We start from the raw sequence: 16,926 nt of genomic DNA, 5'->3' as shown, positions 1-16,926 counted from the left end.
TTTGAATAACACTTTCATCCAGATATTGCATCATACCCACGTTGCCACGAATGCTACGAACTGTTGGATATGTGGTATGATGCCAGCTCATCAGAAGAAAGGAGGAACGCCATTCATACCTCTTCCTTTTTCTCATAATGGCTCCTGTAGAGCATGGTACACTTTGCTGTTTGCCACACGGAAACCTACCGTGGGACGATTACTTTTTAGACTTAATAGGGAGTGTCATTGTCAAGAATTCCTGTCATGCGAGGGGAGGAAAACGGTAACCAGCGAAAACGGACTACATCTCCCAGGATGCTTAGCGGTTGAGAGGTTATGTAAACAGGAGAGCTGTTACATAACTCAAGGAAAACACGCCCTTATGTAAACAGGAGAGCTGTTACATAACTCAAGGAAAACACGCCCTTATGTAAACAGGAGAGCTGTTACATAACTCAAGGAAAACACGCCCTATAAAGGGAGGAACCGGGAGGTACAACGCTGTCGGATATTGTGTTTACACCGACGTACCTGCTTAGTGAAGAGCAGTGTTCCGGAGTGGTGCTCCAGTAAGGCAAGAACGGAGGTAGGTCGAGTCGTTACTCCCTGGGCCGTGTCTTGCCCCATCGTCACCTGTGAAGGACCCGGACAGCTCTACCGGATAACCATTGAGCTTCGCTTTTTGACTCGGCTGAGTCAAAGCGCAGTGGCGCTTTTGCTGGTTGGAGTCGTAACTCCCAGCCCGACCAGAGATACAGGGACTGCCAGCTGTAACGCACACCAGGAGGTGTTTGCCGCGTTACAGACTCGGAAGTCCACAGGATCGATCGAGCGGCTGCTCTCGGTTCAGTCTTCTTTGCTTGTGATTGGGGTATCGGTGACGCATCACCAGGAGGTGACTCCGCGTCCCGGTGCAGTCTGAGGAAGAGGTTGAGCGGCTGCTCCCTTCAGGTAGAGACCCCGGCTGGGTGTTTCCCTGACTCCTCGATTCTCCCCAACACTCTTCATGCCCCTCACAGCCTACCGATTGGCATTGTCGGACATTTCATTTCTGCCCTCTGTTGGCATACGCCGGGATCGGCGTATATGCAGAGGACGGTTAGGACCATCCGTGCTGTGGGCTGGTAACGTACTTAGCCTGGAGGATTCCAGTGACTATAACCTTTGTTTATTCCTTGTATTATTTTTGCCTTCAGTAAAATAACTAAACCTTCACAAGTGGTTGCGTTCTCATTATCGTGTCTGTTAAACGATCCTGAGACGTTCAGGGCGTTACAGTCATCAAGATAAGGATGGTTATCCACAAGCGAATGGGACAATATGGGAATGGGAAGAGTATCGACCGGACAATGAATCAATTCCCTTCATCTTCACGGACACCAGAGACACTACAGGACAAGAGCGCTTTGTGATTCAAGTGGCACAAGCTCAAGCGGACCTGTGTGTCCAGAGTGTGGGTTATATTCCTGTTGGTGTTAGTGACTGTATCATTATCCTGAACATTGACGGGTTAAATAACAGTACTTTCTTAGCTTCCCATAACACATACTTCGTATTTGGGAATAAGGGTTATTATCGTTTACCGGCCGGTTGGTCCGGAGTATGTTATGTAGCATTCTTATTACCTCCCGTATTCTTAGCACCTGCATCTTATCATAAAGATTTGAAGTTGTTGAACAATGTGACTGTAAATAGGTATAAACGTACTCTATCTATTGACGATGTTGACCAAACTGATACTAGTTTGCAGCAGTATATTGATTTTAATTTAGGATTGTTTTTCTTTGTTGGAGCTGCCCTAAATAGTAGGAAAGTTCGAAGATTAACAAGAGTTGTAGAGGCTGTGACAAATCAGACCGCTGCTGCTCTTGGGAATCTTACAGAAGAATTGCAAATTACTAGAATTGTTGCATTACAGAATCGTATGGTATTAGATGTTATGTTAGCTGACCGAGGTGGAGCGTGTAAAATTATCGGAAGTAGTTGTTGTGAGTTTATTCCTGACCATACGCCATCAGTTTATAATGCCATCAATAAGTTACATAAGATTGCAGCTGAAATCCATACAGAAAATGGCACTTGGACGTTGTCTGGATGGTTTTGGGCAATGATCACCACATGGGGGTGGAAGGTTTTGACTGGTCTTTGTATTATTGTAGCAATTCTGTTTTCTTGTTGCATTTGTGTTCAATGTGGTCCTTTACTTTGTTCCCTATGTGTGTCATTCTGTATTCCTGATAAGAAAGCTATCGCCAATGTCACCTATCAGAAACATTTAACTAAAGAGGTAGAAGAGATGATGAAAATTGACATATATGATGATTATCCTAATAAGCTGAATGTCTTCAGTGAATGCTGAAAGGGTCGTCTGTTGAAAACTAAAACAGCGATATGATTAAGCATTCACTAAAGACATGAATTCTCTCTAGTTGCAACATGTTTCTTGTCTTATGTTGACTAATGTCAGGACTCCATTTTGTATTGTCATGTCTCCACGTGCTCAGCACGAGAAGAGTCCTACCTCTTTGCTAGTTGTTCTTGTAATCTGCCTAGTAACAGTCTATAAATAGCTCCTTTGTCCGTCCGGCGCATGCCCAGACTTGACCACATCTGTTATCAGTTAGTCCTTGCTTGACCATGTTTTCGCGGGCTCAGGAAATTAGTTACTCCGCCCACATATTGATTCTGTATCGAAAATGCCCATAAAAGGTAATGAATTTCGCTTCATGTTGTATCCACCCACCTATGAGCCCCTCTTTGTGTATAAAAGGGGACTATGTACGCAAGTTCTTTGTGCTACTCTATGCAATACTGAAGAGTGTTGTATAGGTTGTAGGACCACCATTAAGGGTTAATAAACTCTGTCTTTGTACTTTGCAGTTTCCGTGCCAACTTCCTTCCAGTTTTTGTTACAGAAGAGCGAACCCTTGTACTCTGCGGGCCTAGCTGGGGCCTGTATTCATCAAACTTCCTAGGGTCCAGGACTGGGGTGGCACCCCTTGGCAGGGTAGAATAACAGATGGCAGAGTCCAGGTGCTGTAGCATGTGATTTGGAAGTCTATTGTGTCCCAGAGACTTCAGAAAACAGGAGACAAGCCAACAAGCCCATGGAGTCACTTAAGTTCTTGAGGATGGAGAGATGCAGGTCCAGTCCTTCTCACTCCCAGACAAGGAGGGCAGCAGGCAGGACGGCAAGCACAGCAGAACAGGAGTCCAGCAGAGTGACAGTCCTTTTAGCAGCACAGCAGTTTTTCCTGGCAGAATGTCTTCAGGACTAGAAGTGTACTGAAGTGGTGGTGTCTGCGATCCATTATTTATACTGGTTCTGGCAGGTGGGAGAAGCTTCTAGACAGTAGCTATGAAGTGCAGGGGATCCCCTTCCTCCCCTTCCCTGGCTCCAAGCTGGCTCGAATGACAATACAGGGTTGTTAGGCCTATTGTGTGGAGACAGGGCATGGCCTATTTAGGTGCATGTGGAGCTGTGCTTAGCTCTGCCCCCATCAAGCCAGTTAATGGCCCATTAAGGCCCATCACATCACACCTAAGTTCCCATTGTGTGTGGCTGTCTAGAGGGAATGCACAAGGCCCAGTTGTCACCCGCACCAGACAGGCAGAAGGCACAGAATTGTTAAAATAAGAAAATGCCAATTTTCTAAAAGTGGCATTTTCAGACTTGTAAACTAAAAATCCAACTTTACCATAAGTTGTGAATTTAAATTGTGAGTCCAGAGACACCGAACTTAAAAAGTCTATATTTTCCCAATTGAGAATTACACTTATAAAGTGTAATAAGAAAATCCCAATGTTAACCTATAGGAGAGATAACACTTCACAAAGTTGCACAATTGTATGCTTTCCAGAGGTTTGCATGGCAAATCTGTTATGGTATGTGGATTTGTATGATGCAAATAATCACTTGTGAGGGTCTCCAGGTGCTGGAGTAGGCATGTAGGCATAAGACTAATAGTGTTTGGTGTTCGCCCCACAGAATTAGTCGATGAGCCAGGCCTTCAGCCTCTTGTGGAATTCAAGAAGTGAGGAGGAGCCCCTGATGTATTAAGGGAGATCTTGTATGTGATATAGTAGAATGCTCGAGCTCCCATTCTGCTTTTGTGGATGTGGGGTATGTGTGCAAGTGAGAGTCATCCTGAGCGTAGGTGTCTGGTGGGTTGGTGGAAATAAATGCAGTTGTTCAGGTATGTTGGTCCAGTATTGTACAGTGCCTTATGCATGCATGAGGAGTTTGAATTGACTGCGTTTGTGGATGGGGAGCCAGTGGGGCCATCTGAGGTATGGTGAAATGTGGGTGTGTCGTGGGAGGTCAAGAATGAGTTTTGCTTCAGCGTTCTGGATGGCCTGGAATCAGTGGAGGAGATGGTTGGAGAGCCTGGCGTAGAGTGTATTGCTGTAGTCTAATCTGCTTGTGATGAGGGCTTGCGTAACGGTGTCTCTGGTGTTCATGGGTAGCCATTTGAAGATCTTGTGGAGCCTGTTGAGAATATGGAACGCTGGAGGAGCTGACTGTGTTGACTTATGCTGTCATGTTGATCTTGTGACACAGATACATTCCCATGTTTCTGGCATGGTAAGTTGGTGAGGGTCTGAGCTCTGATGGCCAACAGGTGGAGTCTCAAGGAGAGTTCTTGTTTCATAAGTTCGGCACATCCGTCTTGTCGGAGTTGACTTTCAGGCAGTTAGATGTCATCTAATGTACTACATTGAACATGCAGTTGGAGAAGTTGGTTCTGGTGGGCTTTTCGGTCAGAGAAAGGATGAGGTGGGTGTCATCAGTGTAGGATATTATGGAAATGCCTTGTGATCTGATGATATTGGAGAGCAGTTTCATGTAGATGTTGAACAGGGTTAGGCTAAGCGATGAGCCCTGGGGGACCAGACCGCCTTCTTGGATTCCGATGTGTAGGGTGGTAGTCTGACTCACTATATTCTTCCAGTTATGAAAGAGCTTATCCAGTTGAGTGCCGGTCATTTATGCCTCAGCTGTGCAGTTTTGTGTTGAGGGTATGGTGGGAAACTGTATCAAAGGCAGCAGATAGGTTGATTTAAGATGAGGGCTGTGGCCTCTCCATTGCCCAGTATGGTGCAGATTTGGCCTGTAGCCCCAATGAGTGGCATATCCATGCTGTGGTTGCTACAGAATCCTGATTTGGTGTGGTCCAGCAGGTCGTGGAGTTTGAGGTGGCTAGTCGATTGTTTTTTGAGGTGGGCTTGAGTGCTGAATGTTTCCAATCTTCTGGGAAGGTGGCGATTTGATGGAGGTGTTGATGATGTGGGTGAGGGTATTGATGATTGGGGGTCCTCCCATGCTGTAGATATGATGGGATCATGGGTCCATTGGGGCACCTAAGAGTAACGTGTTTATGATTGCTGTGGTATCTTCTTCAGTCACTGTTTTCCATTCAGTCAGGTGTTGGTGGTGGTCAGGTTGGCAATGAGATCTTTTGGGTCTGATTGTTGTTCAAAGTTGCTGTAGATCTATTCTATTTTGCTGCGGAAGAAGTTTGAAAAGTTGTTGCAGTGTTCCTGTGATGGTGTGGGCTGCGGCCTGGGCTTTGGTGAATTCTTTGACAATCTAAAAGATCTCCTTGCAGCTGTTGGAGCTAGCCTCTATGCATTTGGTTAGTGTCCTTCTTTTGGTGACTTTCAGGAGTTGCTAGTAGTACCTGAGTGCAGCCTTGTAGGTGGTTCTGGTGTCGGCATTCTGGCTGGGCCTCCATTTTCTTTCTAGCTGCGTGCAGTGGCGTTTGGATTCCCAGAGGTCGTTTGCAAACCAGCTGGCTTGTTTGTTGGTTCTTCTTTGTCTGTTGTTTATGATGGATGCGAGGAAGTCTGCATAGGTTTTGATCCATTCATTGAAGTTGGTGATGTCCTTGTCAAGGTTGTTGATGGTATTGGAGTTGTCTGTTTTGAGGATGCTGAGCCAGTCAGCCTCTGTTACTTTGTACCAGTTCCAGCTAGGTAGGTTAATGCTGGTGGGCACGTTGACTCATGGAGTGGTGATTTGGTAGTGTATGATGGAGTGGTCGGTCCATGTGAGTGCTGAGGCAGATTCATATGTGATCCTGTCACTGATGGTGAAGACTTGAAACCAGAGTATGTCCTGTGATGTGTGACCATGGCACAGTTCAGGCGGATATCCGTAGAGTCAAAGCAGGAAAGCACCGCCTCCCTGCATGATCTTATGCACGGGTTCTCCACTTCCTCCACAAAAGTTCACGGCGATCCCCACATCGGTGCGGCACACATATAAGACGTGGATGAAGTTCTCCATTTCTTGCAGACATATCCAGCAAATGTCTTGCCCTGGGCTTCCTCTCAATGGGGGGAGTGCCTTAATATTGGTAATAAACCCAGCGTGTACTTCAGTGCACCTTAGCCCAATTGCCATAGATTTCGTAAAGGTAGCCCTGTGATTTTAACGTGGAGTAGTTTTGAAGTGTCATCCACCCATGACTAGGTTTAGGCATTAATTACAACTGTGCACTGGATTTGTTTATTTTTTTTAGCTCCCAGTGGCCTAGAGATAAGCCTCAAGTGTTTTTTAATCTGAGTAAATTCAAGGCCTGGTTTAGATAGACATGTGCGGGGAGCTCAGCCTGAGTTCCAGTTCCCACCAAAGGTGGCCACCCAGGGAGCCCTCTGGATCCTTTCTAAACATGTGGCAACATGACACAAAGGCCGCCTTCTGAGCCATTGACTGTTTGAGGATACCAAGTTCCAGCCTTATTTGAACATGCAATGTGTTCGAAGGTAGTTGGAAAAATCACCTGTATATTATGAGAAGCCTTCTGTCCAGAGTGGAACTGTCCCTGCCCCTGAGAGCCATGCTCCCAAATGTCAAGGTTGGAAGGATCTTAGTTTGTGCTACCTGTAAGATGGGGGTTAGCATGGGGCCTTTAAGCTTGTTGTAAAGAGACCTCAAACCGAAGGTCAACGCATTGCCCTTTCTTCTTTTCACCAGTTGGTAGCTATAGCTTCCGTTCCCATTGAAAAAAACTCCAAGGTACTTGAAGCTTTTTATTGTTTCAATTCTTTCATACCCAAGACGCCAGGTATGGTTCTGTGCCATTTTTCCTTACACTGGTAATATATATATATTTTTTTCCTGTTAGTGGTATGTCAATTTTTTTCACAGTAGGCAAGGGTTTCATTCAATAAGTGCTGTAGGTTGACCCCGGTTCTGTTTGCAAGACTAAATCATATGCATACAGTAGGTTTGATAACTGGAAACCCCCCACTTTGGGTGAGTGTGAGTTCACTACATATAGCAAGGGTGCGAGGTCTGCAAGGAACAGTTTAATCAATGTTGGGCCACATCCCTTTTTCAACCCTTGCGTGGTTTTGATTTTCCTTGATAAATGGGAGCCGTCCCTTATCTTGATCATGACCCAGGTGTCTGTGTGCAGTATTTCCAGGGTTTTTAAAAAAACATTTGGCAAGTTTAGGTTTGCCAATTTGCTCCACAGCCTACCCTGATCCATCGCATCAAAAGCAGTTTTAAAATCAATAAAACCCAGGTGGACAGGGTTTGTATTCATTTTTGAAGAATCTATCAGCAACGAAAGCGCCATAATCTTTGTTGTTGGACCTCTTTATTTAGTAAAGCCGGTTTGATTTGCAGGCATAATGGAGCATGCTTCAGCGCAATGTTGTAATTCCTCCAATAGAACTCCCGGGTAGTATTTTGCATTATCAATTAAGGCAATTAACCCTTTCCCCGCTCATGACGGAACCACTCCGTCATGAGCCACGGTTGCGCTGTGCTCATAACGGAGTGGTTCTGTCATGCTGCGGCCGTTGGCCGCCGCTCCGCCCACGCGGCGCTAATTCCCCGCCTGTGCGGGCGATTAGCGCAGTGGGCGGAGACGTGACGGAACCACTCCGTCATGAGCATAGCTCAACCGTGGCTCGTGACGGAGCGGTTCTGTCACGAGCACAGCACCACCGCGCTGCCCCCAAGCCCCCCCCAGCGCCGCGGCAGAATTCCTGCCGCGGTGAAGGGGTTAAACAGGAATTTCTGGGGTCGCCCTTATCCCCCCTTGTATATTGGGGTAAGGATTGAACCCCTCCATGAGGAAGGAATACTATGGAGCTAAATGATGGCATTGAAGACTGGGGCAACTTGAGATGCCCAGAAAAGTGGGTCCTCCTTTTAGATGGCTGGTGGAAAGCCATTCGGGCCCGGCACCCCTTCCCTACGTCCCCTTGCAATTTGTTTCTGCACGGTGCAGGGGCTGATTGTGCACCTGGCTAATGCTGGGGCCCTCTCCCTTTGAGGTGTTTGAGATGTGCTTGCTAGGTCATCTAATTTGCACTTGTGTTGTTCCTTCAGTGCCTCTTGATTATAGTAACGGCTCAAGAAATGATACAGGTGGTCTAAGAGATGTTGGATTTACTGTTGGCCAAAAGGAGGTGGAGTTGTTTTCCCTTATGTCATGAAGCAGCTTTTTGAGGGCTCGCCAGAGGTGGTTGACTTCTTTTTTGGCCATCCAGATCATGGTGTTACACTCCCTTCTCTCCAGGGAGTTCACTTTACTCTCTTGCCATTACCTGTTTATTGTGACTGACTTGACTGGTTTTGCGGTCTGAGCTGCAAGTTTTATAGTGAATCTTTCCCAGCTCATCAATAGGTTTTCACCAGTTGTTTTAGAATTTGAATTAATCACCAATAGTTTGGCAGTTTGTGCCAGTGCTGGTAGGGAAGCGACTGTGCATTTTATGTGTTTGAGGTTGATCATGTAACCTGGAGTTCCCTGATCCTTTGCGGGTATGTGTACTTCTAAGCCTAAGTCTAGAATTATATTTTGGGACCGGTGGTTGCTTTCCAATTTCAGGCCAAACCGTTAAGAACTAATAACCTGCAGTAGTGAGAGGCTTACAAATGTGTAGTCAATAAGTGATGCACCAGAGCTGGATAGGAACGAAGGCCCAGGTGGTTTGTCGGTGTTGTACTGACCGTTTAATGCTCTAAGGCCTACATGTTCTAGGCTTACTTGTAGGGTTTTGACCTCCCCTGTCTTATTTTTGCCAGTAGGGGCCATCTGAGTTGATATCATCCAAAGGGCTTCTTGGGTCTCTGTGACCTCATTTTTCAGAAGCTTGCTCATTAGCCACATGTTGAAGTATCCTGAAACTATCATTTCATAGTTTCGTTCTTTTAGCCTTAGAGCCAGGATTGTCTCAGTCAGTATGTCTGTTAGACTAGCCCTGGTTGCAGCATTGAGGTGAATGTAGACGTTTACCATTATCATTTTCTTGGGTTGTGTTAGAAATCGGCATCTCTAGTTGGCAGAGGAAGGTACCTGTGTCCAAGTAGGGACCCTTGTTTCTAGTCAGGGTAAGGGGGATACACATTTTAGATAACCTCTGCTCACCCCTTTGGTAGCTTGGTACGAGGTGACAGTCTTATCCCAAAGGCAATGTGTAAAGTATTTGTACTCAAAACACACAGCAATACAGTGATAACACCACAAACGGACACCACACCAGTTTAGAAAAATAAGGCATCTTTATCTAAACCAACACAAGACCAAAACAACAAAAAACCAACATGTATTCAATAAGAATATGACTTTTAAAAGGTTTCAAGCAACTTGGTCCATGGGAAATTATAAATGCGTGATTTTGCACAAGGTACCTGTAGATGTGTCAAAAATTCACAAGCCAAACAGCCGCAGAGAAGGAAAGCGACGAGAAACAAAAGAATGCGTCAATTCCTGAGTCCTTGGAGAGGTGATGAGACAGTTCTGCATGCAGGAGAAGTGATGCGTCGAATCTGGACTGTAGGGGGAAGTGACGTGCCGATTCCAAGACGGTACTGGTCTGCGGTTGATGCGTTGGTAAAACTTGCTGCGCAGGTGCGATGTGTGGAAATCCTGGATGCGATGGCGAAGCGATGGCGATCCGTGCGGAGGCGGCAAGCGGTGTTGCGTCATTTTCTTCAGCCGCGACCCCACGATGCTTCGACTCTTGCAACTGCGGCAGGTGCTGCTTAGTCTCGGCGGCGGTGGGTGGAGATTCTTCCTGCACGGCGGTGCTGCATCAGAAAAACAGCCGCAAGAAGGGTGATTTTCTTAGTTCCTTCACTTTCTACCAGCTCTCAACAGCAGTAATAACCTCCAGAGACCCAAAACTGGAACAGGCAAATCCTGGCAGGCCAGAACTCCCAGCAGTAGCGTTCAGGGGAGCTGGGGGTGAAGTATTTGTGTCCCTGAGACTTCAGAACAGGAGGCCAGCGCACACAAGCTCTTGGAGATTCTTCTTCAAGCAGCTTCTCAGCAAAGTTCCAGTCTTTGTCCTTTCCTTGCCATAAACAGCAACTACAGGTCAACCCCACACAGCACACAGCAAAGGGGTAGTACTCCTTACAGCTCTCCAGCACTTCTCCTTGGCAAAGATTCCTCTTGAGTACAGAAGTGATCTAAATTTCTGGGGTTTAAGGTCACTACTTATACCCTGTTTTGTCTTTGTTCTTCTTTGTGCAAGGGTCTCTGAGCACAGTCCAAACCAGTTCTGTCCTCACTGGTGCACTATAACCAAAGGGGGTGGAGACAGCATTGTGCAAGGGAGACAGGCCCTTTCAAGTGCAAGGAAAACTCCTCCCACTACTCGAAATGCAGTCAAGGTCTCTTCAGCTCAGCTCTGAGTCATCCAGAAAGGGCCAGGCACCCCTCAACACCCCCAGAGTCTGTCTACGGTGCATGCACATCCCCAGTCCCTGTCACTCCAAAACCAGACAGTCAATCCACAAACAGGCAGAGGCATACAGAATGGTTAAACAAGAAAATACCTACTTTCTAAAAGTGGCATTTTCGAACACACAATTAAAAAAACATCTTTACTAAAATATGTGTTACTAAATTCTGAGTTCAGAGAGCCTAAACTTTATTCTTCTATCTTGTCCCAATGGGAAGTTATACTTGTAAGATGTTACAACATATCTCCCATTCTATCCTATGAGACAGTAGCCTTTCAATAGTGAAAAATGAAATTGGCAGTATTTCACTATCAGGACATGCCACACACACCAGTACATATCCTACCTTTCACATACACTGCACCCTGCCCATGGGGGTACCTTGGGCCTACCTGAGGGGTGTCTTGCATGTACGAAAAGGGAAGGTTAGGGTCTGGCAAGTGGGTGCACTTGCCAGGTCGACATGGCAGTTAAAAACTATGCACAGACACTGCAGTGGCAGGTCTGAGCTGCCTTTTCAGGGCTACTCATGTGGGTGGCACAATCAGAGCTGCAGGCCCACTAGAAGCATTTGATTTACAGGCCCTGGCACACTCAGTGCACTTTACTAGGGTGTTACCAGTAAATCAAATATACCAATTGGGGAGAACCAATTGTAATGACTATTTACACAGGAAGCACTTACACTTTAACACTGATCAGCTGTGTCAAAGTGACCAAAGCATCTAAGCCATCAAAAATGAAGTCCAGCACAGCATCAAAAATACAAGCGGTAGAGGCAAAAAGTCAGGGAAACCATGCCAAAGATGCCAAGTCTAACAGGTGGGCTATTTGTAGTCTTGACGCTCATTACTACGATTTCTAGGCCAGCTTCATCGTTTTCATGCTCTAGGCCTTCAATCTCACTTAAAGCTGAGATGTATATTTTCTGACCACCCTTACTGCTGCAATGTTTGTGTGCTTTGACTGCAGGAGTATAAAATCTTATAAAGATGAGCTGGGAGCTGAGGTCAGGTTTCTTGGAGGAGAATCACTTGAAAGGGGAGAAGGTATTGGTAGGTGTCTGGTTCTTCAGGTTTATTGGCCAGGCCATTAATATTCCAATATTCCAAGAGCAGATCCTAAGTGCCTGGTCAACACCAGCAGTCATTGTAAAAGTCTGTTTGTGTTCAAGGCACCAGACAGCTAACCCCGCTCTGTGGTCACATCTGGTTCTGTGGCAGACCCGCCATCGGTTTCGTTTAGCCCATTCATTTTGAGGTATGAGGAATTTGCTTCTTCATTCCTAAAAACAGAGTAGACAATTCTCTGTCAAACCGATGTTAAGTCAATCTTTTTTTGTGACTCAGGACATGGGGATATACTGTTGCCTTAAATGGTGTAATGGTAATCCCCCAGCCTTGGAATATATCACCTTCTCAATTGAGCCCCATACCATTTTAGCTGATTAATTTCACTGACTAGGGTGGCTTCCCCCCTCCCATTCAGTGTCCGAATGAGCTTGAGGATGCTACCTCTATTTAGGTTATCAAAAGGGCCCCTGGAAATATATTCAGGGTGGAAATGTACAAGGCAATTTTTGTGCATGCCTAGGTTCCTTGTTGGGTGGGTCTTGTTGTGCTCTAGTTTGTTGCACTCGGCTCTCCCAGACGGTGATGTCTGCATATTTTCTTATGGCGTGAATGTCCCTTTCTGGATGAGTATGAGGACTGCGCAAGTTAAGGGTACAAGTGATTATGTCTCCTTCTTCCTTGCAGGATCCAGCCCTAATATTTGAGGGGGACCCCATAGCAATGCTGTCCTGGGTACTTGTTGGTTCATTGGCACAAGTGGCCTTTGTCGGTATGTCTTGTGGTTCAAGATGGTTTATCGCATCTGGGGCCATGGTGACCGGTGAGTCAATCTCCAGGTTCGCTCCCGAACTATTATGCTTTCCGTTCGCAGGACTGGTTTGTTTAAAAGTGGTCATTAATGCTGTAACATCTTCCCTGTACAGAGTCGTTGGTTTCTCATAGAGATCTGCGTTCCTGGGAGTGGAGTGGAGCCTGGGTCTTGTATTGAAGACTGGGTAGGCTGCCAGCCTGTTAGGCCGTAGGAGCTTTTTGTTGTGACCCTTTCGCTTCCTTGCTCTCTTGTGTTTTGGTGGTCTGTCAATGTTTTATTGGGTCCTATCAGATTCTGGTGAGCTTGCCATTGGTGAAGGCTCCACTCCAGGGTCAGATCCAGCAGTTTCCAGGCCTTCATTTTTCCAGCCAGAAGGGTGGCCACACTTCAACCCCTCTGACTCTGCTGTAAGTGATGCCTCTGAGTGGCCTGCCTCAGTCTTCAGGGGTCCTATCCTCATTTGGGGCCTGTCTTTATTCATGTCCTCAAGATCAACCAGTAGATTAGACATTGTCGCCGGAAGTGTTGACAACTTGTTTAGGACAGGGGAATAGCTGCACCTCTGCCCTATTCCCTGTGCGTCAGCCTGTGCTCTCTTTATTAAGTTGTTGAGGTTTGCAATTTTCTCGTCAATGCCTGACACATACATTGCTAGATTATTCAGGAGGCTAATTTGTATGTCCATTATGTTTGCTTGAAAATTGAGTACCTCTTCTGAGCTCTGCAGAATTCTTAACATGGTTGACCATAAGGCTCCTTGTGAGTTCTTGCTTCCTTTGGGTTAGGGCTGGAGTTTGTTTGTGCCTTGTTGCCGTATGAGGCAAGCATATTCTCCCATTTGTTCGAGTAGAGACATAAGGTATCAGTCACAGCTGCTATTGAGTCCTCGTTGTCTGTACCAGCCAAATTATTAGCTGTTTCCTGAGGGCTCAGCACAGTGGGGGGGGGGGGATAGTCGCAGGAACAGCGCAACCTGGCTGAGTTGAACAGTTGTTATGGGATCCCGGTCCTAGCCCTGGCTGTGACTTAGTCCTGAGCATTCAAGTTTTCCTTTCTTCTTCCTTCAAGTTGGCTTATTAACTCGAGCAGGTCATCCCCACTCCGCACGGTTTACTGAGTGTTGGCTGCGAGAACTTTTCTGCAGTCGGACGGATACTATTTTTCGTCACTGTTTCCTCAGTCAGCTCAGAGTGTTCTATGATCTTGAGGCATTGAGGGCTGATTTTGGCTCTCGGGCTGACTCCCTATACCAGCACCATACCCTAGTTAGCTGAATGGTACTGCTTAACAGGGGACCTATGGGTTTCTTTAAGTATCGTGGTGCCATTTCTGGATGTGGAACCCACTGTCTGCTGGGGTGTAGCTGGTCCTCTTAAGATGGTTTTGTACTAGTACTGCCGGGCATAGGGGAACAGGAATCCCTTTGATGTTCATGTTGCTTGAAAATATGACTCCCCCTGCATCTTTCAAGAAGGTAAACTTAGACGTAATCTTTGGCTGTACCAGCCCTTTATTGGCCTCCCAAGGGAAGCAGGAGGAGTGCAGGAGTGAAATTGCTGAAGATTGCTGTTGAGATACCGCTATAGGTGTCAGTACCAGTGGCTGGCCTGGCTGCTTTGGCGTCTTCCTTTTCCTCTTTTGGGTCACCACTGGACCCCCGGATGTCCCTGATCACATGCTGTTATCTTTTTCCCCAAGTTATTCCAATGGGTGTCTGCAGGCCCCACCTCCCATTGATTTATGTGGGGCCCAATCCCAGTCATCTCACAGTAAAAGCCAGAGACGATGTAGCCTTTCTCCCATGGCTACAAATCGCCCTTTATCGTTCACTGCCCAGGTACCCAATATGAGTTGAGACTTGTGTCTTTGTTAGATACTTTATGGTGTCTTAAAAGGATCGGATCTCACTACAATGGTTCTGAGTTGGCTGTTTTGAGTACTTGTGGCCTATTCTTAGCCTGTGGCTGCCCAGTGGCAGCCCAGTTGCGTTTCAAGGAGGGATGCGCTGTGTGTCCCAGCAGGGAATTGCAATCAAAACTGAGCTTACTGGCCAAGACCAAGGGGAGGGGAGGGGGTATAGTGACAATGTTGTAGTAAAAATGGTAAAGGCTTAGCTGGTATGTGGTTCTAAACAGGAAGGCACAAGCCGCACCGACCTAAAGCTGGCCACCTCAGCACCTACCAATTGAGTGTCACAGCCCTATGGCCTTACTTTAGCTCATACTCCATCCTCTGCTCCAGAGCTCAACAATCTCTGCCGTCCTATTTTGCTTCTTCCTAAGAGCTTCTCTAGGACTTGACTTGCGTCGCTCTGCACGAAGGATTAGCCACCTTCCTCACTCGCAGTCCAGATGCCATGCGGGCTCAGTATCTCCAATGCATACTCTGCCGATCGTCAAGGCAGACGCAGGCCTGTAAGCTCTGCGGGAGGTCCTGGCACAAACCTCCCCTTCCTGGGAGCTGGCTGCAGCACGGTATGTGTCTCTGTCTGATACTGCACCTCGGTGCTGCAAGGCGTGACCGGCACGTTCGGTGGTGACGCGGGGGAGCAACAGCCCCAGAATGCTAAGTGCTGTGCCTGTTTTACAAGTATATTGATCACTGGCATTAGCAACCATCATGTACTGTGGGAACTCGTGTGCCTCCCCCGGTGATGTGGAAGTCAAGAGCTGTGAGGGACTGTTGTCTGCGGGGCCATAGTCTGGGGGCCGCTGCTTCAGAGGCCTGTGTAGACTGGGAGCCCCTGTGCGGACCCCCTGTGCGCCTCAAATGTCTCTTGAGATGCCACTTGCTGTTATGAACCCCAATGTACCCCAATATAGGCCTAAGTAGTTGCACGGCCTTTTACCTACATTTGTCCTACCATTATTCTACATAACAGTTCTGGTGCAGACCTTTTACCGAGTTAGGTGCTACATAAATGTTGTGTGGTTTTCTCCGAAAACTAGCCTCATTTATTATGCATGAGGATTCTCAGTGTCACAGCAGAATTACCATCTTCTGCATAATACCTCTGTATAAGGGTCACCCCTATCGTCATCCTCGGCCGACATGCCCACAGTACCATAACACATCTAGGTACAAACCCTGAGGGTACCTTTTGAGTATATAAGCACCACATCTTTGCTGGGCAAACCAGAGGAGAAAGATACTTCCATGCTGACATGAGACGCTGAAGTCCCTGCAAGCAGACACTCCAGCACGCATTGGTTTTACATCCCTCGCAGGGTGTCCAGCTAGAGAAAAAAATGGGGTACTTCGGTCTCTCACATCAAGTAATGGGGTTGGCTCTTTCCTAGGTGGATTCTTAGCTATACACCTACATGCATGCTAGGCACATCTAGTTAGGGTTGTATCATAGGAGTACGTATTACTACTGTCATGTATTTATATGCCTGCATATATTCACTGCTTTAGCACCATTGTAGAATTCTACCTTTTATTTACTCTGCTGGTGATAGTAATCGTATATATCTGTTTCGGTCTCATGGTTATTGCAGCACACGGATTATACACTAGAATGACGCTGGTTCAATAAATGTTTATTGAAAACATCCCCACCGTTTATTCTGTGTATCTGTCGGAGACAAAGTGAGCACAAGTGACCGAGAGCAAAAACTGTACTGTTTCCACAATGCCTGAGGGGTCAGGGTTGTCATGTTCGATAGTTGCCATAAACTATTTTCTCCTTGGTCAGGGGAACTTATGGTGGCACTGTGAGCTAGCTGGTCTACAGACTAACATATCCTTCTTGAGTGTCTGGAATCAGTCTGGACCCCAGTCCCATAGTTTATGTTGTCTAAATGCGCAGATACTATATAGATTTGTAGGAACTACACGACATTGCTTCTCATGGCACCATTCTCCTTAGCCTCACCTCAGCTGCCGCAAACCTCACTAGCTTCGCGCTCAAACTCCAACCTCGAAGCTCCTGCCTCTGCTTCCACTTCCTACATCCTGCATTAGATTCTGCACCGCTTACCATGAATTCTTGATTCTGTTTTGTAATGTCAGTGGTGCAATATATATAATCTAGGCATATTTCAAATTCTGTCAGCACTCTTTCCTCTTCCATTCATCTTTACTTTACTTATCTGTCCTTACGGTTCAGTCGTCATATAGAGTCTCCCCACTGCTTGGATGCACTTATTTTTGGGGACGCGCATTTATTGTTCCTCAACAGGCTTTCATCTAGAGCAGGGGAGAGAAACACCCCAAAAGAAGGAAAGGAGAATGAGAAAAGCGGAAAAACAGGAACAAAACAGGGGAAAAAAGCACCTGTAAGAGTGAGATAAAGAGGCGGGGAGTGAGGTGGAAGTGAGACAATGCAATATTGAATTTCACAC

The sequence above is a fragment of the Triturus cristatus genome, chromosome 1_1 (assembly GCF_964204655.1).
Source record: "Triturus cristatus chromosome 1_1, aTriCri1.1, whole genome shotgun sequence".
Classification (NCBI taxonomy): domain Eukaryota; kingdom Metazoa; phylum Chordata; class Amphibia; order Caudata; family Salamandridae; genus Triturus; species Triturus cristatus.
Note: the sequence above shows the minus strand (reverse complement) of the source record.